This window comes from Dermacentor silvarum, chromosome 1, assembly GCF_013339745.2.
Source record: "Dermacentor silvarum isolate Dsil-2018 chromosome 1, BIME_Dsil_1.4, whole genome shotgun sequence".
NCBI classification, from domain to species: domain Eukaryota; kingdom Metazoa; phylum Arthropoda; class Arachnida; order Ixodida; family Ixodidae; genus Dermacentor; species Dermacentor silvarum.
In genome coordinates this window covers 395,861,140-395,887,234 of record NC_051154.1, presented here as the reverse complement: position 1 = coordinate 395,887,234, position 26,095 = coordinate 395,861,140, and the positions used below count along the sequence as shown (strand labels likewise).

General features: G+C 44.1%; 1 protein-coding gene across 2 annotated transcripts in view; it reads left to right on the top strand.

Moving 5' to 3' along the window:
- The first annotated feature begins 23,696 nt into the window (after window positions 1-23,696).
- The window catches only part of LOC119437535 (solute carrier family 22 member 8), a 121,600-nt gene continuing 119,201 nt past the window's right edge, over window positions 23,697-26,095 (top strand). For both annotated transcript variants that reach the window (XM_037704540.2, XM_049660666.1), the window contains exon 1: window positions 23,697-23,822. The gene's annotated coding sequence lies outside the window, so the exon portion shown is untranslated. The remainder of the gene's footprint in view (window positions 23,823-26,095) is intronic.

The following is a 26,095-nucleotide window of genomic DNA, read 5'->3' as shown; positions in this document are numbered from 1 at the left end:
TGTCCAGAAATTGCAATTCATTTTCGTGGGGAAGTTCTGTAGTAAAATTGAGGCCTAGTCCCGACCTACAAAAAACTTCCTTTACTTGAAGAGACAGTTCTTCAAGCCTACTTCCATCTACAAAAATCAGGTAATCGTCGACATAGCGAAAGACACGGGAAGCCATACTACAGACTGTTGTATTAACAGCCCTATCCACTTTAGCCAGGAAGATGTTGCTGAGGGTAGGGGCAACCCTAGACCCTATGCACACCCCTGATTTCTGGATGTATTGCTGCCCTCGCCAGCATACATATGTGGACGACAAATACATGCCCAGTAATTCCAAAAAAGCCTCAAGGGAAACGCCACACTGCATGACAAAGCAATGTTCATCATTAAACTCCGTAATGCACTCTTTTACGGCTACCATAAGTTCGCCCTGCGGTATTGCATAAAACAAATCCTCAACATCTAGGCTGAAAGCTTTGCACCCGCCTGGGTTTTCCTTCTCTAGGTAGCGTACCAAAGCAGTAGAATTAGGCACCAAATACGGATCCGCTATCTCTAAATTGGCGAGGTGCTCTTGAAGGAACCCTGCCACAGTGTATTGCCATGTACCCTTTTCCGAAACGATGGAACGTAACGGCAAGCCAAGCTTATGGGTTTTCACAGAAAAAAAGAGCTGTAGAGACAACCCGGTACTGTTCTTGATACACGAGCGTAACTTACTGAGGTTCAGGTCCTCCAAAAGGGCCATAGCCCTGTCCTTAATCCTTTTACACTTCACAGAGGCGGGAATGAAGTTTTTTGCCAATGCTGCACGGACCTTGTCTAAGTACGCTTCCTCTGGAAGCACCACAAACATCCCTTCCTTATCGGACTGAAGAAGGCACAAATTAGAAGAAGTCAGGTGATCAACAAGCTGCTTAGCTTTCCCCGAATCATGTTGTCTTCCTGGTGCACTCTTGAGGACTTGGATGCATTCCTGCGTGCACCTCAGTCGGACGTTTTCTGGCACCTGACGGCAGATGCCTCTTGCCATGGCCAGCTTCTCTGTGGGGGAAGACGCCGGTTCGTGGCAAAATTTCGGGCCTAGTTGCAAAATCCTTTTAAGGTGCTCCGGTAGTTCCGCACCATCTACACACATGACATTTTCTTGCGATACACATGCTTTCCTTTTTCTTTTCTTCGGCAGTAGTGGGAAAAAAGACGACCACAACAGTTCCGTAGCTTTGTCTGCTTCTCTCTTCCAGTCCTTGTAGTTCCTGTCAATCCTTCTAGGTTCTTCATCGTCTTTGGCGCATGCCACGTAAAGGCAGTCTTGAAAGAAACGTGCTTGCCTCCACCACTCTGACCGAATGATGCGATTTACCCTCCGCGCGTGACCAACCGATGGTTGAAGAAAGCCAAACAGGCCCTGCGTTTCCGGTGCAATGGTTCCTTGTTTCAGATGCCATGCTGATACTCTTGCCTTGAAGACACACACCGCTACTATGGACGCCAGACGCGCACAATCAGAGAAAAAGCCCGGAGGCAAGACGTGGCCCGTGGCCCCTTCCCCCACAGAGAAGCTGGCCATGGCAAGAGGCATCTGCCGTCAGGTGCCAGAAAACGTCCGACTGAGGTGCACGCAGGAATGCATCCAAGTCCTCAAGAGTGCACCAGGAAGACAACATGATTCGGGGAAAGCTAAGCAGCTTGTTGATCACCTGACTTCTAATTTGTGCCTTCTTCAGTCCGATAAGAAAGGGATGTTTGTGGTGCTTCCAGAGGAAGCGTACTTAGACAAGGCCCGTGCAGCATTGGCAAAAAACTTCATTCCCGCCTCTGTGAAGTGTAAAAGGATTAAGGACAGGGCTATGGCCCTTTTGGAGGACCTGAACCTCAGTAAGTTACGCTCGTGTATCAAGAACAGTACCGGGTTGTCTCTACAGCTCTTTTTTTCTGTGAAAACCCATAAGCTTGGCTTGCCGTTACGTTCCATCGTTTCGGAAAAGGGTACATGGCAATACACTGTGGCAGGGTTCCTTCAAGAGCACCTCGCCAATTTAGAGATAGCGGATCCGTATTTGGTGCCTAATTCTACTGCTTTGGTACGCTACCTAGAGAAGGAAAACCCAGGCGGGTGCAAAGCTTTCAGCCTAGATGTTGAGGATTTGTTTTATGCAATACCGCAGGGCGAACTTATGGTAGCCGTAAAAGAGTGCATTACGGAGTTTAATGATGAACATTGCTTTGTCATGCAGTGTGGCGTTTCCCTTGAGGCTTTTTTTGGAATTACTGGGCATGTATTTGTCGTCCACATATGTATGCTGGCGAGGGCAGCAATACATCCAGAAATCAGGGGTGTGCATAGGGTCTAGGGTTGCCCCTACCCTCAGCAACATCTTCCTGGCTAAAGTGGATAGGGCTGTTAATACAACAGTCTGTAGTATGGCTTCCCGTGTCTTTCGCTATGTCGACGATTACCTGATTTTTGTAGATGGAAGTAGGCTTGAAGAACTGTCTCTTAAAGTAAAGGAAGTTTTTTGTAGGTCGGGACTAGGCCTCAATTTTACTACAGAACTTCCCCACGAAAATGAATTGCAATTTCTGGACATACGTTTGCGTTTTGAGTTATTCCACACATGTTGGTTTTATCGACCAAGGTCCCATAAGTCCCCCCTCAATTTTTCCTCCAGGCATTCGAAGATTGTAAAGAGTGGAATTGCCTTGTCGTGCATAGATGCAGCACTACAGAAGTCATGCCCCCACGTAGTAACGGAAAGTATCAGATTCCAAGTGACTAGGCTGACGAATGCTGGATACCCAAAATTTGTAATTGGAGCAACATGTGAGAAACTCGTAAGGAAAGTTAAAAATAGTGGTGTGCACTCACCCCGCACTAATAAAGAAAAAAGAGCGTTTGCTGTAATTCCGTACCAGCACAAAGTTGCACACAATTTGAAGAATGTAGCGCAGCGGTATGGGGTCAACGTCGTATTCTCAGCCCCTCAGAAAATGTCGCGTTTATGTGCTAAAGTAATGAATGTAATTGACAGGGCATCTAACCACAGCCCTTTCGTCTGCAAGATTGAGCATAAGCAAGGGTCAACCATTGTCCCCTGTGCCTGCGCAGTTGTGTATGAATTTCCTTTTTCTTGTGGGTGTGTATACATCGGCCAGACGGCTAGATGTATTAACGTTCGGCTGAAAGAACATAAAACAAACAGCACCTCAGATGGTTATTCCCACGTGGCTAAGCATTGTAATGACTGTAAAAAACTAAACAAGGAAACTTGCCTCCCGCTTCTTAAACAAACTAGAATTCTGTACCGTCATAGGGACCGTAGTACTAGGGAACTGTTTGAGGCATTTAAGATAAAAACTACACGTGGGTGTGTTAGCGAACTTTCGGTGTCACTAGCTGATTGCGAGATGGCGTTTTTAGATGCTACTGTGTGACGTCAACGTATCCATGGTTGGATTGCCAATCAGATGTGTTCATTTTTCTCTGTATATATGTCATTTTCACCCATTAAACATTCAGTTGCGAGTCTGCGCACGTCTTGTCTGCCTCGTCCTTGTCAGTGTGTGTTAGCGCAGTTAAAAAATTTCATAGATAACATTTATAGGTATTAAGCGAGCGTAGCACAAAATGGGCAAGCAATTGCTATGGAATATTCTCAGCCACAAGGACATAGGTGACGATGTTGTGGAGTTGCTGGAGAAGTTATATAGAGCCAACCCAATAGAAATTGCATGGGAAGGCCGGAAATGCCGTGAAGTTGTGGAAATTCACCGAAGACTAAAACAATGATTCCCTTTGTCGCTATTTATTGTTCCCGCTTTATGTCAGGGGCATAAAAAAAAGACTGAAAAACAATGAATTAGATTTTATATCCCCTAATGGGTAAAGGGTGCAACACAAGTATGTTGTAGGCTGATAGGGCTGATGTATGCGAAAACATAGTGCCACTTGCAGACAACGCAAAAGATTTACACAGACTGGGGAATATATTTGAGAACGCAGCTACAAATCAAAGCCATATTTGTCACAGAGAAATCGGGACTTGCGTTGTCTAATGAAGAGAGGAGAAATGAAGGGATATCAATTCAACAGCACGTCCCACCCAGCACCTCCCTCATGTCAATAGCCAGCCAATATAGATACCTTGATGCATACATAAACGAAGGAAATACCTTCTCAAGCAACCACCAAGATAATCTAAGGCGACAGGGAAATTGATGCAGCAATAATGAAACAGAGCACTTTGGTGCTACAGTACTCTGGAAGGGAGTAATTGTGCCAGCCCTACCGTTCGCAAATGCCATTCTGTGCTTAAATATTTGTCCGGGTTGGAGATTAACCAGAGGGCGATGGGCCGACTGGCTTAGGGGCTCACGGTAAAACCACAAATGAACCAGTGAATCGAGACATTGGTTAAGCCTCTTTTGAAGCTAGAGAAGCACAGAGTAAAATTATTTTTTAGGACTCATGAACGTGGACGAAACTGACTGGGTGGATAAAGTGCTTAGATCTCCGCACTTCAAAATTGGTGACACGGAATGAAGGGAGAGCTGAAGAAATTTGGCAATCAGGTACAAGATAATTGAACGTGTCTAGACGTCGTCAAGGAGAAAGATAAACAGATACTTTAGGTTGTATATAAAGGATGGAAACAAATAAGGCCATGGAGATTTATATAAGGGCAAGAAAGAAATAGAAAGGAAAATCTGTACGATATAACAAAGGGCAGTGCTTTGCTTTTTAAGTCCCTAGCTTGTTACCTAAAGACAAAAAAAACATGCTGGAGTGAATATTCCCAACAGGATGAATCTGTTTGTGCAGCAGCAAAAATACTGAAACAACTCAGCCCTTCTTTATGAAATGCGAAGGTGTTACCCTAGCGAGACCCTTAAGAACTGTTTACTTTATAGAAGCGCTAGTATTTCAACCGGATGAAAGAATTATTGGAGACGTTTACAGTATTGTTGGAAAAAAAGCACGGAAGAACGTGATAGGACCGGATCCGCTGTAAGCATAGGCAGTTATGCAAGGGAGACCTGAAAGTTTTGGGGAAGAGAAAATATTAAGGAGACGTAGACACAATCCTACACTGATAAATATCCATAGTTCGCTTGATCAACTCGAACAGGCTAGGTGAGTATCTGTCACCACCCCTTCCGAAGGTGATGCCAGTCAATCTATCATCATCATCATCATCTGTGCAAACCATTATGTAGCGCTGTTGTCTCGCTACTAGCGCAAGTGATGTCAATCAATCATCACCATACTACAAGAGAAACTTGAGTGAGCTGGTGGGAATTCATGTTTAGGAAAATAACAGCGCTGGAAGACAAGGACACACGTAAAGAAGAACACGACACTAGCGATGGTGTAGCACTGTTGCCTCGCTACTAGCGCAAGTAATTCCAATCAATCATCATCATCATCAGTGCGCACAATAGTGCAGTGCTGTTGCTTCGCTACTAGCGCAGTGTAAGCATCGCAGAAAGTGTGAAATTAACTTATCTAGATACAGAAAACTCAGCAGCAGCAGGCTATGTTTAGGTCCACTGCAGGACGAAGGCCTCTCCCGGCAATCTGCAAATGCTCCTGTATTGCGGTAGCTGATTCCAACCTGCGCCTGCAAATGTCCCACTTTAATCACCCCACCTAATTTTCTGCCGTCGTCGACGGCGCTACCCTTCCCTTGGCACGCATTCTCTAAATCGAGTGGTCCACTGGTTGTCTGCCCTAGTGCACTGCACGGGCCAATTTTTACGATGGGCTGCCTGCCCGAGCTCGACAATATCTTTGACGGTGAGACCCGGGCCCAGCCCGGGCCCGGAAATAATCTACGTTACCCGCCTGGCCTGGCCCCCCACCCTTTTACTTTAGGCCCGAGCCCGGCTCGAAACCGGCCCAAACCCGCCCCGAGACCGAAAAAGATTACCGAGCGGCATTAAAAAATGAAATACAGAAGATAACGAAAGGAATTTACTCTTAAGGCATAAATGCATGTTATATGCAATTATGAACACCATTTGAGCGATCTGAACGGAAATACCAGCGCGCGAAGAAGTACGATTGACCCTGCCGAGCAGTATAGCCAGGAGTTTCCAACAGCGCAACCTTGATGCGGCCCCATCCACTTCTACCACAGCGCCAACACAGAATATTTCCATGTCGGGCCCCTTACTGCAAAGCATGCGCCGCCCAGCTGCTCGTCCCACTCAACCGTATTCTAGTACACTGTAGCCGAAGCGCAGTCACGACCGGTCGTGAGCAGAGCGCATGGATGGAGTAAATGGAGAAAGAAAGCTTCTCGTTCCTCCATGGTGCAGTGTAATGCGCTGCTGCTAGGCGCCCGGCTGAGAACATGCGTGGAATAATGGATGGACGCAGTGCCATATTTCATCCGCGTGACGAATTATATTATCTTATCAGTCATCGTTTTACCAATACACCTTCAAAGAATCAGCAAGTCGCGAACGCGCTTGCACCGTGCTGAAAGCAATAATTACATTGATTTAGGTGAGGAATACAATGGCATCCTTTGCTTTAAGGCCACTTTGTTCTTTCCGGACTTTTAGGTTCTGTTCAAAAAGCGCAAAATACGACGGAAGAAGAAAAGGGAAGTTCACTCGAGTATCACTGCTAGCTTCCAGCTGCGCCGGGGCAACAGGTTTTTCAGAGTCGAGACGCGCGAGGTAACTCGCTGCACGTTACATGCACACCACAAGAAAGCCCGAGCCCGGCCCGGGCCTGCGTCAAAATAACCGGCCCGGGCCCGGGTCAAAAAGCACATGCCGAGCCCGAGCCCGGCCCGAGCCCGTGAAAAAACTGCCCTACCCGGCCCAGCATTTCGGGTAAGCCCGAGCCCGTGCAGTGCTCTAATCTGCTCTGCTCATTACATGGCCTGCCCTGCTCCATTTTTTTAAATCTCAACTAGCATATCGTATATCCCCGTTTGCTCTCTGGTCCACAGCGCCCTCTTCCTGTCTCTTAACGTTACGCCTAACATTTTCGTTTCATCGCTCTTTGCAGAGTCCTTACTTTCTTCTCGAGCTTCAGTGGCAACCTCCAAATTTCAGCGCCATATGTTAACACTGGTAGAATGCGATGATTGGACACCTTTTATTTTAACTACAGTGGTAAGCTCCCAGTCAGGGTTTTATAATGCCTGCTTGTGCAATCCAACCAATTTTTATTCTTCTGTAAATCTCCTTGTTATGATCAGTGTCCTCTGTGAGTAATTGACCTAGATTATTGCACTCCTGCACAGACTCTAGAAACAGAAACACATTTGTATAATAATGCCAGTCTGCTTGCACCGGCTTTTTAGTAAAGATTACCGTCGCATGCGAAGAACAGTATAAAGTGGGGTCGATGGCAGACGTGCTAAACTTATTTTTCTTATCGTCCTGTCCGCCAGCTGACTCATATTCGTGTTATTGCAACAAGCCATACTGATATCTGTAGAAAATAATCTTAATTTTAGAGTACCCTAGAGTTCTATAGGGTACTCCGCACTTCTGGCTGCTTTCCCGCATCATAATGCTGCCATATTAAGGCCCTCAATGACTAAATGGAGCAACATAACAACACTAATAACGTGACATGAGAGCATTGTTAGTTATGGCTCTTTAGTAACAGCACATTTCAGTTTTCTCTAACATCGTTCTCCTCATTATTGTCATATTGGACAAAATTACGCAGTGAAACATTCCTAATGTATGAATCAAATCATGACAAAAGTTACACGAAATAAAACATTATTTTGAGCATGCAATGAGCAGCTGGGCGCCAATACGCTAACAACATTTACAGCTCAGCAAGGTCTCGTGACAACGGCTTGCAATGAAGTGCCTGCATGTAAATTTTTGGAGTCACCCCATAGTATAGTTTGTGAAAAAAGGCTCAAAGAACTTTGTGTACACACGCTCCAGAAGTTGCCCAGGCGCTCAGTACAAACACAGTTGAACACGTTGTCGTGTGTCATAGCAGAAACAGCGTTGCTGACAGACTCCTGCAGAGGTCTTGGCATGGCATTGCAGTTGCTTAAGATCATCTGTATGTACTTCTTTAAAGCGCACTGAGGATTAACAAGCTCACTGGGGGAGTGCAGCAGCCCACCCCTGTCTTGATGTTTGATTAGACGGTCACTTGGGGCTGAGGAAGCTCGCTTTGTGACAACTGAAATACAGGTGCTACAAGCAATCTTCTCATGTATGACGCGGGCCTTGCAGCCTCCAGCCATAACAAGTGCTGCAGTGTCCACAGTCGGAATCAAGCCTGGTCAACTTCTTTTAAGGTCTTGAAGAAGTGTCCCACCTTCGATTAGAAATTGACTTCCTTGCTCTTCTTTCTCCTTAGTTGTAACTTTAAATCCATCGGAGGCAAGGCTAGTTGCATCCACTACGTTACAATTCTTGTAAATAGAAATTAATCAAGTTTTCAAGGCATTTCTACACAACAAAGAACAGACTGTGCATCAGTGTGGTCATTGCTACCTTCCAACCTCTTTAATCGCTCAAATTCGATCAACAAAGATCTTTCTGCACAGCACAAAGTTGAAAAAGGCTACATCTAGCAGGTACCTAATGCATTCAACATTAGACTTGGTTCTCAGTGCAAGTGCGTGGTATATTTCGTTAGTAAGGAAATGCTTTGGATTGCATTCATATCTTCACATTTCAGAGTACTGCAGAAAAGATGCGGTGACCCACAAAAGGAGCTCATCACTAGCAGACTTAATTAGTTGCTGTCTGGCACACTTTTGACATGTGTTTCACGCAGTTACTCACGTATATCAAGATGAACCGCCGATGCATCGTGTCCATGAACTGAACCATTGGGAAAATTTTAGCCAAGGCAATCTAACATGCGTGTCCAGGTCGTTCCTGCAACAGCTTCAACGCCACTGCTGCTTATGTTGACAGAACATGATCAGCTCTGTGCGCATTCTTTGCTTCAATACTAGTTGGATACACACGTTTTCTTTTAGAAACCGTACAAGTTTGATCCCACTCCCCGGCGACTGCATTTTGTATAGGCTTTTCACTTGGCAAGACGCGACATTACAATTCTTGCGTTGTCTCGGACCAGGAACTGCGATTTGGTATTCTTTATGGGGTGGTAGTGATCAAATGTGACATACAGCCTGCAAAAAGGATCTTCAGGATGGTTTAAAGGGACACTCAGTGCAAATGTTAAGTCAAGCTAAAGTGATAGATTAGTTCTCGAAAATCTATAAGGCGTCAGTAATATCGCGCGCAGATGATTAATAAACGAGCAATTGAGGTAAATGCCGGACACGATTACAGACTCCCCCGCTACATGCAAATACCTTCCCGATGACGAAGGCAGTCCAGTTTTATATTCTCTCACTGGTACTCAACCACTAGTTATAAGAACATCATTGTATTGCTCTGTGAGACGAATGAAAATGCTACTTGATCAGTTCTATTCCATTTTGCGCCAATGACGGTGGGCGTTCAAAGGATTTCGCTTTCGCTCCACTCTTCGCCGCCAACACTTTCGCGTTTCAATTGTTTCGTTATCGCGTAGTGCTGCGCTGGTTTTGTTGGCAAAGGGCGGTGATGGCGGATACAACGTCACCACTCCCCTGTTGGGTGGCGGGAGATTTGAATTGCGATAAAGGTATTCAGACTCTTCAGATCCAATTTTCTGGTAAACTATTTTTTCTTGCCACGAAACAAGCTTTGCGAGGTTTCTGCAATGGTACTTAAACAGCCCCCGTCGACGTAGTATTTGCCTTTAGTGTGCCTTTGAAGAATGCTGTAGTTCTCCATTGCAAATAAGTTCCAATGCAAGGACATTTATTTTATTATTGTAAATATGCGTGTTAAGATAAAACCGATGATTCTACATCTTTTAGCACATACTTGAAAGGTGCGAACTGCTTCTGGCCAGTGCAGTTCTTAGCAAAAAATACTCCTTGGGTATTCAAGTCCTATCCAAGCAACACACACCAATAAATTGGCACGAATGATTCCCCTCTCAGACGAGTTCCACATTCGCTTCGCAAGTCAAAATCTTCGACAAAGGTGCCTCTTTGCGTGTTGTATTGTAGGTGTTTTCGAATCAATATTTTGCCAACAAGCCAGCCACTTTGACTGGCTGGCTGGTCAAATTTTCCAGTTCTGCTTTTAGACGCTGTTTCACAAGACTTTCGAATCCAACATCGTCATTACTCACTCACAGAAACCTCTGCAATGCCGCTCGGCTTCGTCGCTTCAGGAGGTCTTTACTTCTCATGAACTAATACGCTCTTGCTGAAAGATTTCTTAAGGCAACACTGTTACTAACTGTAACTTCCGAGAAGGTAGGCCAGGTTATAGAAGAGTTGACTACTTGGACGACACGAATGCAGGGTCCCACATGCTCTTCTTGTGCTGCTTCAACTACTTTGAGAAAAACAGTCAAATTACGATGTTAATTCAGTTGCTTGAGTTCTTCTTTGTAATTATCTACAGTTTTTCGAAGCATCTTCTATCTGTGCTTATGAATCATGCTCCTTCCATCGCCATTTATGGCGCTTCAAAACAGAATTGCTGTCAACAACTACTTGAGTGGTTTCATGTATTCATGTAGGCTCCGTAAATGTATTCACCGCAGCACGTTCTGGAAGCACGAAGTACAAAAGGTATCTAAAACTGCAGTGACGAAACTTAAAGAACGTCCGTCTGAGCATGATAGGTCTCTGTAGGCTCCTCCACACAGATTGGTGGCAATTTGTTGCTTGATAATCGACAAACAGCAGAGATTTCAACAGCAATTTCCGGTTTCCTTACAGCAGCATTGCTGCGTTTTTTCTTCGTCTTTATTTGCATTTACTTAGGGTATTCCTCAAAAGTGCTAGGAGTTGCACCTCTCTTGAGCTTCTGAGTTTCGCATCCTTCTTTGCAGTCCGTGAGTACAAAATGACGGCTACACACGACGGAGTAACATGACAACGAATTCGGCGTTAAGCCGAATTCGAAGGCTTTCGAATTTGCGGCTCTGGCTCCGCTGGCGCAAGGAATCTTGTGAAAAGAAATGCCGACACTTCACGTTTAGCGTCCCACTTGCAATTTGAAGCACAGCAGTAGGCCATGGCATCACGAGAGCCCGTAAAAACTTTCCAGGCGTGGAATTATTATTATTAACGTTATAATTCGTTTAGAAAAACCATATACACTTAACATGAAAGGGAAAGCGCTTAGCAGGCTGGAAACTGCTACCAGAAGGGACACAATGCCTGGCTACTCTCCACACCAGGCGTGGGAGCGCAATACACGTTATGACGCACAAGCATGCGGCGCACTGATGATGATGTTGAAACCACATTTTCAGGCATGATGTGGTGCCTGACACCGGCAACAAAAAAATATATTGCCGAGAGCTAGTGGGGCTATACTAGTTCAGGTGCAACCAAACTAGGAAGGCCCACTAAAGCTTCATCAAAGTCACTCCCTCACCAAAACAGGAATTGGCCTCCCTGGTGCAGCATTCGGTCACTACCTCCCTCATGACTCCGACAATTAACCCATGGCCCTCAGTCCCAGTGGCTGCGGAGCACCTGACCAAGGCGGTGGTCTGACCTGTTACGCCGCAGAGGGTGCTAAGAATCTCTGGGTCCGGACAGGCCGCCAATGGAAACTGAACCTGGCAACGTTCAACACGCGCACCCTCTCGAATGAGGCTAGCTTAGCAGGACTATTTGAAGAATTATCAGGCATTGCCTGGGATATTATTGGCCTTAGTGAGGTTAGAATAACTGGTGTGGCTTACACAGTGCTGACTAACGGCCACGTCCTCTGCTACAGAGGTCTTCCAGACAAGAGAGAATCAGGAGTAGGATTTCTAGTCCATAACAACATAGCGGGCAACATTGATGAATTCTACAGCATTAATGAGAGGGTAGCAGTCGTCGTAATAAAGCTGAACAGGAAGTACAAAATGAAGGTAGTACAAGCCTACGCCCCAACCTGTAGTCACAAAGCTGAAGAAATAGAACAGTTTTATGACGATGTTGAATTAGCAATGAGAAAGGTGCAAACTCAGTATACTGTAGTCATGGGCGACTTTAATGCAAAAGTGGGGAAAAAGCAGGTTGGTGAGCAAGCAATTGGCAACTACGGCACCGATTCTAGGAATGCAAGTGGAGAGATGTTAGTAAGATTCGCGGAAAGGAATAGGCTCCGAATAATGAATACCTTCTTCAGGAAGCGCAGCAACAGAAAGTGGACCTGGAAAAGCGCTAATGGAGAAACATGGAATGAAATCTGCCGATCCAAGCATAGTGCAGGATGCAGAAGTGTTAAGTAAGGTTAAGTGCAGCGACCATAGGTTAGTGAGGTCTAGGATTTTCCTCAATTTGAAGAAAGAAAGAGTGAAATTAGTCAATAGGAAACAGGCCAACCTAGAGACCGTAAGGGTAAAAGCAGACCAATTCAGGCTGGTGCTCGCAAACAAATATGCAGCTTCAGAAAGTGAAGATAAAGACAGCATAGAGGTAATGAATGAAACCGTAACTAGGTTGATCTCAGAAGCAGCAAATGAAGTGCGAGGCAAGGCACCAAGGCGACCAGTAGGTAAGCTCTCCCAAGAAACAAAGGACATAATAAAGAAACGACAAAACATGAAAGTGTGAAACTCAAGAGAGCAGATTCGCTGAACTGTCAAAACTGATCAACAAGAAGAAAGTAGGGGATATTCGAAATTATAACGTGGGAAAGATTGAGGAAGCCGTAAAATATGGACGCAGCATTAAATGAGTAAAAAGAAAGCTTGGCATAGGACAAGGCAAGATGTATGCACTGAAAGATAAGCATGGTAATATCAACAGCAATTTCGATGACATAGTAAAAGCCGCGGAAGAATTCTATACTGACCTGTACAGTACCCAAAACAGCCAAGCTACTTTCATTCGAAATACTGATTAACCGGATACAGAGGCTCCTTCCATAACTAGCGATGAAGTTAGAAGGGCCTTGAAATACATGACCAGGGGAAAAGCTGCTGGAGAAGATGGAATAACAGGAGATTTAATCGAAGATGGAGGAGATATCATGCTTGAAAAGCTTGTGGCCCTTTATACGCAATGCCTCACAACTTCAAGTGTACCAGAGAGCTTAAAGAACGCCAACATTACACTAACCCATAAGAAGGGAGACGTTAAAGAATTGAAGAATTATAGACCCATTAGCTTACTTTCAGTATTGTATAAAATATTCACCAAGATAATTTCTAATAGAATCAGGGCAACGCTTGACTTCGGCCAACCAAGAGAACAGGCTGGCTTCAGGAAGGGATATTCTACGATGGATCATATCCATGTCATCAATCAGGTAATCGAGAAATCTGCGGAGTACAATCAACCTCTCTATATGGCTTTCATATATTATGAAAAGGCATTTGATTCAGTAGAGATGCCAGCAGTCATAGAGGCATTGCGTAATCAAGGAGTACAAGAGGCATACGTGAATATCTTAGCAAATATCTACAAGGATTCCACAGCTACCTTGGTTCTCCACAAGAAAAGTAGAAAGTTACCTATCAAGAAAGGGGTCAGGCAAGGAGACACAATCTCTCCAATGCTATTCACGGCATGCTTAGACGTATTCAAGCTCTTAGACAGGGAAGGCTTAGGAGTGAGGATCAGCGGCGAATATCTCAGCAACCTTCGGTTTGCAGATGACATTCTCCTATTCAGCAACAATGGAGACGAATTACAGCAAATGATTGAGGACCTTAATCGAGAAAGTCTAAGAATTGGGGATTCGCGGCCACCATCTGCAGTGGCTGAATCGTCGCTTGTATTTCGTTATAGCATTGCCTCGTGCCGCGTGCTGCTGCTGACTGGCTGCTGACTATCCCAAGAAGCTCAGCTCTGCTTTCACCCTATCTGTCGTCCATCAAGGCAGCTGCGGCTCGCCCCGACGTTACCACGACGGGAGCGCCCCCGTGGCCTTTATAACGGAGCATCAAACACCACCAGCTTGGGATTCGCGGCCACCATCTGCAGTGGCTGAATCGTTGCTTGTATTTCGTTATAGGTAGGCATTTGAATTCTATATTTAGCTTACAACTTTTGTACTGTTTGGCCGCTGATCCCCTACCTTCTGTGTTCAAAGTTTGTTGTGCCTTGATGCGCGATGGGTGTTGATGTGTCCACGTACCGCGTGTGGATCGGCACTTTTCTCGCTCACAGTCAGCGAGTAAGCGCCCGAAATAGTTGATTCAGCTCTGAAGCAAACTTTGTCCGCTCTGTTTGCCCTACACCTTGCCTGTTACTATCCTTGTTTCTTGCTTTGCTATTGGTTTGTGCCGGAGATGTGGAGTCGAACCCCGGTCCCAAGATTGATGACGTTCTCTCCCTAGTCAATGTATGCCACGCTGAAACTATTGAAATACTAAAGAAAATTCAATAAAACATTACTGGCATTGAAACTAGGGTAACCGTGATTGAGGATACGTTGGGTGGTGTAGCTCAAATAGAAACCAACTGCGAGGGCATGAGCGACTCAGTAAAAGAAGTCAAGACGAGCATAGCCGGAGTAAATGAAGAACTTGGCGATGTTGTTGATGACATCAATAACAGAATGCGAAGGAGCTTGTCAAGGGCCTTCCTGAAACAGAAAATGAAAACTACGCAAAAACAGAGAGCACCGTCAAAGAATTCTTTTCGGCTCACCTTAATCTAACTCTCGGAGATAGGATTGGCCAACGCCAGATTGGTTTCAATCGTCCTATTATCATTAAGTTTCTCAACTTGAAATCAAAAACAGATGCACTGCGCAACGCTTTCAAACTAAAGAATCTTGTCTCACCCAAAGTATGGCTGGAAGAAGACTTCTCTCCTAAGATCCAGCTGGCACCTAAATAGTTTCGAGACTTTGCCAAGGAAAACCGCAAAGAAAACGAGCGTTTTACGCTCCGTTTTAACCTTCTGCACATGCAGGATCGCACCTATCGGTACGACTCGCTGTCTAAGTCTGTCGTTCTAGTGAGTAAACAAAAGCAAGCCTTGCATGAAGCCACAGTGGTTCACTACAAACCAACTGCGCATAAAGTTACATTGCTCCTGGCAAACTTCCGAAGCCTACTTAAGAAAGTTGACATCTTAAAAACTCTGACACTTGCATGTGATGCCGACATCATAATCGGTACAGAAACGTGGCTCACCGAGCATATTGCTGATAATGAACTATCGTTGCCGAAGTCATTTGTTGTCTTTCGCAAAGACCGTAAAGTGTCACGGGGAGGTGGCGTAATCATTGCTGTCAAAAAGGAATTTCAGCCGTCTCTTATTCCTATGAACTCACCGCTTGAAATGATTTGGATTGTTACGTGTCATTGTCATGTGCACTGTGTTATTGGTTCGTGCTATCGACCTCCTGATAGCCAGCCCGATTTTGACGATCTTTTCAACGATGCTATCGAACAGGTCACAAATAAGTTCCCAAATGCCATACTTGTTTTGGCCGGTAATTTTAATTATCCTGCAATAGACTGGTTGACACCTTCTGTTCTCGGTATCAATAATCGCCAAGAATACCTTCACTTTCTGCATACTGTACACCTTCATAACCTTTCTCAATTTGTAAAAAAACCCTACACGAGGCGAAAATATTCTAGATCTGATATTTACTAACCATCCTGAATACGGAAGCGCTCGTGTTCTCGAGGAAATAAGTGATGATAGGGCCGTTCACTACATACTAGAGCTACCACGCCCAAAGAAAACAAAAGAAATGAAAACAATACTTGACTATGCTCGCGCAGATATCGACAAAATGAACCGCATGTTCACGGCTTTTGTGGCCGAATTCCTACTCAATTTCGCTAGCCGATCAGTGAACCAGAACTGGTCTTTGTATAGAGACAACCTTAAAGAAATTGAAGATTGCTGCATGCCTAAACTAACTCTCCCGTCAAAAGTAGGCGATCCTTGGTTCACACGTGATGTGAAGAGAACCATTAACAAGAAAAAACGGGCGTTTAGAAAAGCTTCGACATCAAATACCAATCTAGACTGGGAAAACTACAAAAGGCTGTCAAAATTTACGGTGACCTCAATTAATGAAGCTAAAAACAAATACTTTAACTGTACTCTTCCCAACCTGATGATTACCGACCCTGCAAAATTTTGGCGAGTAGTAAACCCGAAAGAAAAGCAATCCAGGGTACAACTCAAATGTGAAAATGGTGATCTGCTGTCGGACAGAAGAATCTGCCGAAAATTTTAATCAGCATTTTGCTTCAGTTTTCTCAGAAGAGCTGCCGCTACAAACTACGATGCTTCAAGTGCAAGCAATTTCGCACGAGTTTGCAACTATCTCGATAACAGAAACAGGCGTAGCACGTGCAATAGAGATGCTACCATGCAAAACGTGCCCTGGACCGGATGGTATCAGTGCAAAACTTTTGAAGCTAACATCAGATAACTCATCTTACATTTTATCACTAATATTCCAGCAGTCACTGGACACTGGGTGTCTTCCTGATGAGTGGAAGATTGCGCATGTCATTCCTTGCTTTAAATCTGGAGACAAGCACTTAGCTAACAATTACCGTCCTATTCCTCTTACGTCTATTTGCTGCAAACTTCTTGAACATATCATTCACAGTCACATAATGTCTCACATTGAATCTAATAAATTACTTTTTGAAAACCAACACGGCTTTCAGAAAAACAGATCCTGTAACACCCAGTTGTTTGAGCTAGTAACCGATTTACGCAACTCCATCAATAGTTCATTTTTCATCGATGCAATTTTTATTGACTTCTCTAAAGCATTCGATCGCGTCCCTCTCCAACGTCTACTCACAAAACTACGTAGCCTACAGCTAGATGACAAAACCTTTATGTGGATTAAGGGTTTTCTTAGTAACAAACTTCAGAGTGTTAAAATCGATGAGTATGTATCTAACCACACGCATGTCAAGTCGGGAGTCCCACAAGGATCAGTTTTGGGACCGTTATTATTTTTAATCTACATAAATGATATAGCGACCAACATGTAGTGTTCCATACGTCTTTTTGCAGACGACTGCGTAATATATAAAGAAATAACAAACCAGAATGACACATTGACCCTGCAATCTGACTTAACGACTCTTTCAGAACGGTGCAGTAAATGGCAGATGAAAATTAACATTGAGAAAACTAAACACGTTAAATTTGGTCCCAGTCTCAATTTATTGCCTAACGAATACCTAATTAACAATTCTGCAGTAGAATCAATTTCATCGATTAAATACTTAGGAGTCCTGTTCAATTACAATCTAAAATGGAATGATCATGTAGAATTAATCACTAGCAAAGCACTTAGAAAGCTTGGCGTTCTAAAACGTCGCCTACGCCTTGCTAATTCAGGCACTAAACTTCAGGCATTTAATTCGCTAATTAAACCTATCATTAGAGTACGCGTCTAACATATGGCATCCCCATCAAGCTTACTTTACCGACATGCTGGAATCCATTCAAAGTAAATCCGTTAGATTCATCTCGTCCTCGTATTCTAGTTATCACAGTGTGTCATCCATAAAAAGAACACTTGGCATTTTACCGCTCGTGATACGGAGAAAGTATTCGAGATTATCCTTTTTTCATAGTTTTTATCACAGTGACAGTGCCTTTTCACGCAAATTCATTTATCCAGCAGCCCACATCTCCGCGCGTATTGACCATCACCTCAAGGTCTACCCACCATTTTCTCGGACTAAGAAACATTTACACTCACCTCTAGTTTTATCAATAAATGACTGGAACGCCCTTCCGCAATCCATCGCCAACATTAAGGAATCATCTTTTCAATCGGCTTTACTAACCTAACTTAATGTGAAAACCTGGCATACCAGCTGATCATTTCTACACAACCATATTATCCTGCTTGCACGCCTTACTACCTTTGAACTCTGTCCTACATTTGCTGTATTATTCTAAAAGTGTTGTAGCTCTATCTTGTATTATTGCATTATATAACAATTACTTCATGCCACTACTAGATGCACTGTATCTCCTTAATGTTGTGATCATTTGTGTTCTTGATTTGCGTTTTGTTGTTCATGCTTATAACCCAGTTTTGAAGTTTCTTGTTGTTATCCCCCCCTATGTAATGCCCGATTCTGGGCCCTTAGGGTAAATAAATGAAATGAAATGAAAATATGAATATGCAGAAGACAAAGAGAATGTTCATTTGCCTGGCAAGGAAACAAGAATTTAAGATCGCCAGTCAGCCTCTAGAGTCTGTAAATGAGTACGTTTATCTAGGTCTATTACTCACAGGGGACCCTGATCACGAGAAAGAAATTCACAGAAGAATAAAATTGGCTTGGAGTGCATACGGCCGGCATTGCCAAATCCTGACTGGGACTTTACCACTGTCGTTGAAAAGAAAAGTGTACAATCATTGCATTCTACCGGTGCTAACATATGGGGCAGAAACTTGGAGATTAACAAAGAAACTCGCGAACAAGTTAAGGACCTCACAAAGAGCAATGGAACGAAAAATCTTAGGACTAACGTTAAGAGACAGGAAGAGAGCAGTTTGGATCAGAGAACAAACGGGGATAGCCGATATTCTAGTTGACATTAAGCGGAAGAAATGGAGCTGGGCAGGCCATGTAATGCGTAGGATGGATAACCGGTGGACCATTAGGGTTACAGAATGGATACCAAGAGAAGGGAAGCGCAGTCGAGGTCGGCAGAAAACCAGATGGGATGATGAAGTTAGGAAATTTGCAGGCGCAAGTTGGCATACGCTAGCGCAAGACAGGGGTAATTGGAGATCGCAGGGAGAGGCCTTCGTACTGCAGTGGACATAAAATACATAGGCTGATGATGATGATGTTTGTCCTCAGGCAGCCAGCTCTGGCCTCAAACTTTAAAAAAGTCAGGTACCAGCGAATACACAAGGACGCGTGCACAAGAAAAGGCGTTAGACACGGACAGACGCTCGACATTTAACTGTGCTTTATTGAAATTTACATTGCCGCACAAAACCTCCGACACCTGCGCATCGTCACCTCCTCTCAAGACATGTGAATTGATATCAGCTTAAAATGAACGTTGCCGCAAACAACGCCCGGGGCATGCGCTTGTTCTACTCCTCCCAATACACGTGCATTATGTAAGTTTGATCACATTTTACCAGCCTGCTAGGTAGGCACGTTCCTTGTTTGTTAAACACAAGGATATATCGCTGACACCATTAACTTTCTGATTTCCAATGGGAAAAGCTTCTAAGATTTCCCGCTCATATGTAGTCTTTCCCCTCCCTAAGATGGTCACACGATCAGACATTGGCAAAGCTTTCTTCCACTTCTGGCAAGTGCGGCAATCAACTGCCATATTACTTCCCTGGTCCCGGCTTAAGGATGTGTTATGTTCTTGCGAGCGCCTATTTACACACCTACCTGTCTCCCCTATATACACTTTTCCACATGCCAACGGCACGCGATAAACAACACCAGTCTATCATTCAATTAGGGTTTCGCGTGGTAAATTTTAGAGGCCCCTCTCGTTCTCCCCTAGTTTTCAATTCTTGCGCACAAGCTAGCCAGTTTGCAAGGTGTGGAAAAAACAACGCTAACACGTTGCCTTTGAGCGACCTTCTTAAGGTTGTGGGAGATTATATGTATGTAGACCATTACTTCTAGTTTCATCCTTCGCTCTGATGTCGGCGGCTTTTGCCCTGCAAGACCTTTCCCTTTCCGCAATGTGGCTTCAACAACAGTCCTAATGACCGAGAGAGGGAAACCCGCTGCGAGCAACCACTCTACCTGCTGTTTCAGGCTACACGCCATGCGATGGCAGCAGCTCTTCTGCACTGAGTCCAGAACGCGTCCAACCGCTACACCATTCTCGACCAGTTTACACTGATTAGATCCATACGACATTAGTGATTTCTTAGTCCGGGGTGAAAACATCCAGCAGACATGGTTAATGTCGTGAAAGGTGATTTGTAAGTCGAGGAACCTTTGTTATCCGGCAGTTCGTAGGTAAAATTCAAACCGAGAGAGCACCGCTTAAAAACAGATAAAATATCCGGTGCTACACTATCTACTATGTGCCCTTGGTAAAGCCTTTAAAAGACAAAAAATCATCAACATATGTAAACACACCGACGACATGATCGTTTTTCAAAAATGCGCAAATGACGTCAATTTTTGCCAGGAAAATACTACATAGCACCGGGGCAACGCTAGACTCAACACAAATTCCTTTCTTTTGAAAAAATATGCGACCCTTAAAATCGACCAAGGTAGACTCCAAATACCAGGACAGCAACTAAAAAAACTTTCCAATACTCATGGCTACTTGGTTTTGAAAACGAATCTCCCAAGTTCAATCGCTTCACACACCGCTGCAAACAATTCGTCGTGGGGAATTAAGTAATAAATGTCCTGTATGTCCAAAGGAAACGCCGTGCTTGCTTCAGGTAGGCCGTCCTTTAACACTTTTACCAAGTCCGCTGAACTTCGGAGGGTGAACGGGTCTTCTGCCTTCAAAGGGTTCAGATGACGTTGAAGGAAGCTGCTCATTGTTTTTTGCCAGGATCCACCTTCTATCACAATAGCTCTGAGTGGGCAATCAACCTTATGGGTCTTCGCCGTGAAGAAGACTTGTAGCAGGTCGTTACTACACTTTTCCGCGGCCTTAGTCAACCATCCTTCGTTAGAATGCTTTAACAATCTCACCGCTTTCTTCCTTGCTTGCGCAGGTTTCATCGAAGCAGGCCTAAAGTGTTTTTTCATCGCCCTGCAGGCTCTTTCATTAAAGCATTCTGTACGCTGAAGAAAAAAAAATCTCCCTCTTTGCCCGACTGTAGCAAGGTCAACCCATTTTGACAAAAATGGTCTGCCACGTGGCGGAAATTATCCTTCTGTTTTTCCTGTAACTGGTCTTGAGTACGCAGGAGACAGTCTACACCCTCAGAAAGGCATCGGTCCTTTTCCTGCTGCGGGGCCGTGCCTGCAACTGCCCCAACCTTAGCAAGCAGCTCGTGCTTCTCGACACGTGGGTGTAGGCTGCTCTTGGGTCCCTTACTAAGGAGGGCGTGCATAGCCGGTGGTAGCGTTGTGCCATCCTGGTACAACACCCAGCTATTCTGAGGAGACGCTTTCTTTTTCGTCGGGAGGTGGGGTCTCACCAAATGCCAGTAAAACTCAATCAGGGGTGCAGACATGCTGGGCAGATCCTCAAACTGATGCATGTGGACCCACGCCTGGTTCCCTCCAATGCATATACACTTCACCAAGTCTTTCAAATGCCTCAACTGTGTCCAGTATTCTGGCCTCAAACAGCTAGGCACTCTCCTTTGCATTATCATAGATTTTCCCTGCTGATTTCTTTCTTGGTGCTTTTTCTAAATATCCATGGTCTTCTTTCTTTCCATCCTTTGAATCCAATTTACTGGCTCTGTTTCTTTCCCTTTTTTGTGACTCCTGGTTGACTACCAACGCTCACGGTTGCCCTATACCTGGCTGCCAACGTTCTTGACCTCTTCTTCAATTCTGTATACACGCTTTTCAGGCACAGGTACTTGCGCACTTTAGCCACCCATTTATTCTGATCTATGTTGATGCGTCTTTCTTCAAAACCAATTTTGTTCGGCGGTTCTCTGAGTTCACAAGAGGCCCAACCCATGTCACCCTGCACGGCATCATTTGTGGCTTTACCGTTGGCTCCCAAAGCCAACAGGCCTACCGATATTTGGTTAACTTCCAACCCCGACAAGTTATCTGATTCTAAGCACAGAATTGCATTTGCGAAGGTTAGTGCTGGCACCATGACGCTTTTCCGAGTTCTTCACACCACCTCGTATTTATTGCAGTGCCAAATTGCTGTATATTGCGGCGAGCCCCTTGCTTTCAAATATTTTATATATCTTGGTCAACGTTTCAGTAGGTCTTTCCTCCGTTTACGTATACACCCAGATATTTATAGCGCTTGACTATGGGTATGACATGGGTATGTTGAATTGATACCACGTCACTACTCGTCTCTTCATGTAGATCATAATTCCCTATTTCTGTGTGCTAAATGTAAGTCCAACATTCGTCGCTGCATTCCCACTTATACTCGCATCTCTCTGTAAATCCCTTCGATTGTCTGCTAGTAGCACAATGTCGTCCGCATAAATCAGCCCAGGAACATCCTTTTGCACCTTTTTCCCAGAGCTGGTGGTGCCCATGCTGTATTTATGATGATAATAATGTTGTTTATTGGCATACTCTTTGAAATGGAGTGGGGCCAAGTAGTCACTAGCCGGCTTGATTTTATCAGGTTTTACTGCATCTACCGCTATTTGGCCTTTTGCGTATCTGATCTCGATCTGAACTTTCGTATTTAAAATCTCTATCACTATACAGGGCGTTATTTTTAGTTGCAGCAAATTTTTGAAAGTGCCTGTGGCAGAGAGCACATTCTGACCCATTATCTAAAGTACTCGATGCGGCGGCCATGACTTCTACAAGAAATCAAAATACCTAAAGAAATAATTACCATAATTACATTATTGAACTTTTTAATTAATTTGCGGTAGATATTGAAATTTACGAGTTGTAGCCGGTGAGTGTGCATGGCGTATCCACTTGGAACAGCTCAGAACTACACCAGTTTCAATGTATTAACTTTCGAATTGCCCGACAAAATGCATTAGCATTCCAGTTACTTTTGTGCGTCAATGCATAAAACAGCATTCTCTTAAAAAAACGTAAATAGACCAACAGTGCATTTTTACCGCACGTTTGATGACGCATATCGTGAAGCCGGTGCCATCCTCAGAATTCGCTCCAAGTGTATATGCCTTGCAAGCTCAGTAGCCACAATTCGTAAATAAAAATATGTGCCTTAAAGTATTTTATTTGAAAAGCAATTAGCGTAATTATACCAATTACTCATTTATACGTATGCATACGCATAGAATTAATGGCAACCTTATGGAATAATTTAGTTGACAGGTTAGAATTCTGCCGTCACATGCATTTTTTTATAATTTGGTGCAGCTAAAAACACCCTATACGATGCCATTAGAACGCTTCCAATGGCTCCTGTTCTATTAATTTATTACCGGCTTTTCTTTCTTCCTACACTCCAATAGTCTCTTACTTATCTCTTCTGCCCACCAGTTAGCCCTTCCATCTTGGAATCCCAGAGCTTCTGGAAGGTAGACAGTTCCTACGGATGTCACTGGGTGAAACGAGGCGGGCATAAATCGGTGAACTGTTTCTTCAGCGCATACCTTGCAGTCACCTGGACCTTTCCACAAGAACGCATGTATTCTAAAGCCTACGCTCCTCCTGCCTTAAAGGCAACAGTTACATCGGGCCGAGCCTTCAGACGCCCTAATCGTGGCGGTAGTCTATACAAACAGCTCCTGCCGCACGACACAGAGGCCCACAGAGCGTGCGCGCCAAGCGAAAGTCAGCGATACAGCTCACAACTTATCGCACTGTCTCGGAGTGTTGGCCATAAACCTGACTGCGCCTACGAAGTTTCCTGTACATGAATGTGTCATAGTGCCGCGTGGCGAAAAGATTCCATGCACGTGGTCCCATTAGCAGGCGGCCTTCCGCGAGGATGCCACTTCATGGCAGAACATACAAGTTCCACAAACACACTGACGTAGTAGAGGATACGGGGTCGCTAGTGCCTTGATTTTGGTCTTTAGCAATAGCTCCAAGGGTAGATAAGGAAGGTGCGTTTATGGCACCAATTAGCTATCATATGCCCTCCCTTCCCGACAATAAGAAATTTGTTGAAGACCGTGTGGCAGTGGGGTTCAAGCACTTTCACAACGGCGGAGTTGTTTCTAGGCTCATCTTTGCGGCGTGAACAGTGAGTACAATTTGTCGCTAATATGGTTTTTTGGAATTTAATATCTAATTTACATTTCAGTTTGTGGTTTGGTACAATTATTGCAGGAGCGAATCTCCATGTGAGAAGTGGAAAATAATTTCGCGTACTAGTAATGAGTGCCCTAGGTGATTTTTGTCAATATATTTATACCTTGAAATTCTACCGCAATAGATTTTATAAATTATAGAGATCGACTCCGCACAGATGGGGCTCACCCGTGAACATAATCACGTAAGTAAACTGTACCATATCACGTGCAATACTAGGCGTTCTGATAGACAAAAACTAGGTTAAAATGCAAATGATCATTATAAATCGCATACAGGGATATAGTTAAATTCACGCTTAAATTGGGAGGTATTTCTGGTTTGGTAAAACAACATTGCCAGTATTTAAACTATGAAACTGGCACCGAAAAGAGAATTGGCACACCGCTAACCTTCTGGACAAGTTTAGCGTTGTGTTATCCTCTTTTTGTGCTTTCGTCTGTTTTGTGCCGTAATACCTGGAATATTAAACGCAGTGTACATATATTTTAAAGAACTCGGGTGGAAATGCAATATTCGCTTCTGTCTTGGCGCGCTGAATCTTTATCTGTTACCAAAGTTGTGAAATGCGAGCTATGCCATTTCAGACAAAAAATGAAACAGGAAGTAAAAAGAATGTCTAACAAGAAGTTACAATAGGTACTTCGTGCTCTTTCTCAATATAAGATAGTCGCATTTGTTGTTGCCTAACGTCTTTATTCATCGTGCTTCTCTTGGTTATACAAGTGGGAGGTCGAAATAACTTTTCAACTCGCCGCAACGGCTTAGTCTTGCATGTGGAAAGCTTAGCACTTAGGTTCCACTCACGGTTGCGCTTCACAGAGGTAACATTTTGCAAATATTTTCGGTGATATAGATTGAACATGATTTTATATCATCATCATCATCATCATCAGCCTATATGTTCACTGCAGGACGAAGACCTTTCCCTCCGATCTCCAATTACACCTGCCTTGCTCTAGCTGATTCAAACTCGCTCCTGCGAAGTTCCTAACTTCATCACCCCACCTACTTTTCTGTCATTCTCGACTGCGCTTCCCTTCTCTTGGTATTCATTCTGCAGCTCTAATGGTTCACCGGTTATCCATCCTACGCACTACATGGCCTGCCCAGCTCCATTTTTTCCTCTTAATGTCAGCTACAATATCGGCTATCCCCGTTTGCTCTGAGTATGCACACCGCTCTCTTCCTGTCTCTTAACGTTAGACTTAACATTTTTCGTTCCATCGCTCTTTGCGCCAGATCTGCTACCATTCCAATGGTACCAGATGTGGTACCATTGTAATGGTAGAAACCATTCCATGTATTTACTGCGCGGTATTTCACACAAGAGTTTTGCGGTAGCTCTCGGTACTTCGTCCCTCATATGCTGTATCAAGAATAAGTTTATAAACAGCTGAGGTTATTACGCATGCAAAGCCAGTCGCGAAACACATGGTCGTCTTCTGTCAGCTATTTAGTGTGGCAGTTGGACTGCGCAGAGTATTACCGTTATTTTTTTTTATTAATGAGGATACACATATTTTAGGTTTAAGCGTCACAGAAGCATTCCAGCAGCCGCAGCCAATGTCCGAGTAGCCGCAATTTGGAATGCTCACTGTATGCTGTCCAAGTCCCTAAGCATTAAGACAGTATACAGGGTGTTTCTATGAAGACCTAAAGTAGTATTTAATAATAATAATAGCCATTTTGAACTTAAAGGGCGGTTCCTTCGAAAACATGCCGTCAGTGGCGGCGACCATGGGGTGACTGGCGATACGTGGTAATTAGTCGCTAATCAACAAATGTATTAATTAACCGCCACATTGAGGTCGCATCCACTGACGGCGCGTCTGCGAAGGAACCGCCCTTTTATTTCAAAACGGCTACCTTTAAATATTACTTGGGATCTTCTTAGAAACATCCGGTGTAGTTGTGACCTTTATATACTAATGACATAGTCCGTACCTCCCCAGAAGTTTTCATTATCTATGCAGATGACACGAGTATATTTGTCACCTAAGCATCAGATGTTATTCTTTCTAGTAAAGCTAATTATGTCTTACAGAAGTTAGGCAACTGGGCAAGTAACAATAAGTTAAAAATCAATGTAACTGAAACGAAAGCCGTAGTTTTTTATTCAAAGGGTCAAAAGTGACTTTCCGGTATCGCATTGTGTTTAGAGGCTCAAATATAGAAACAGTGAAGTCAGTGAAAGTACTCGGG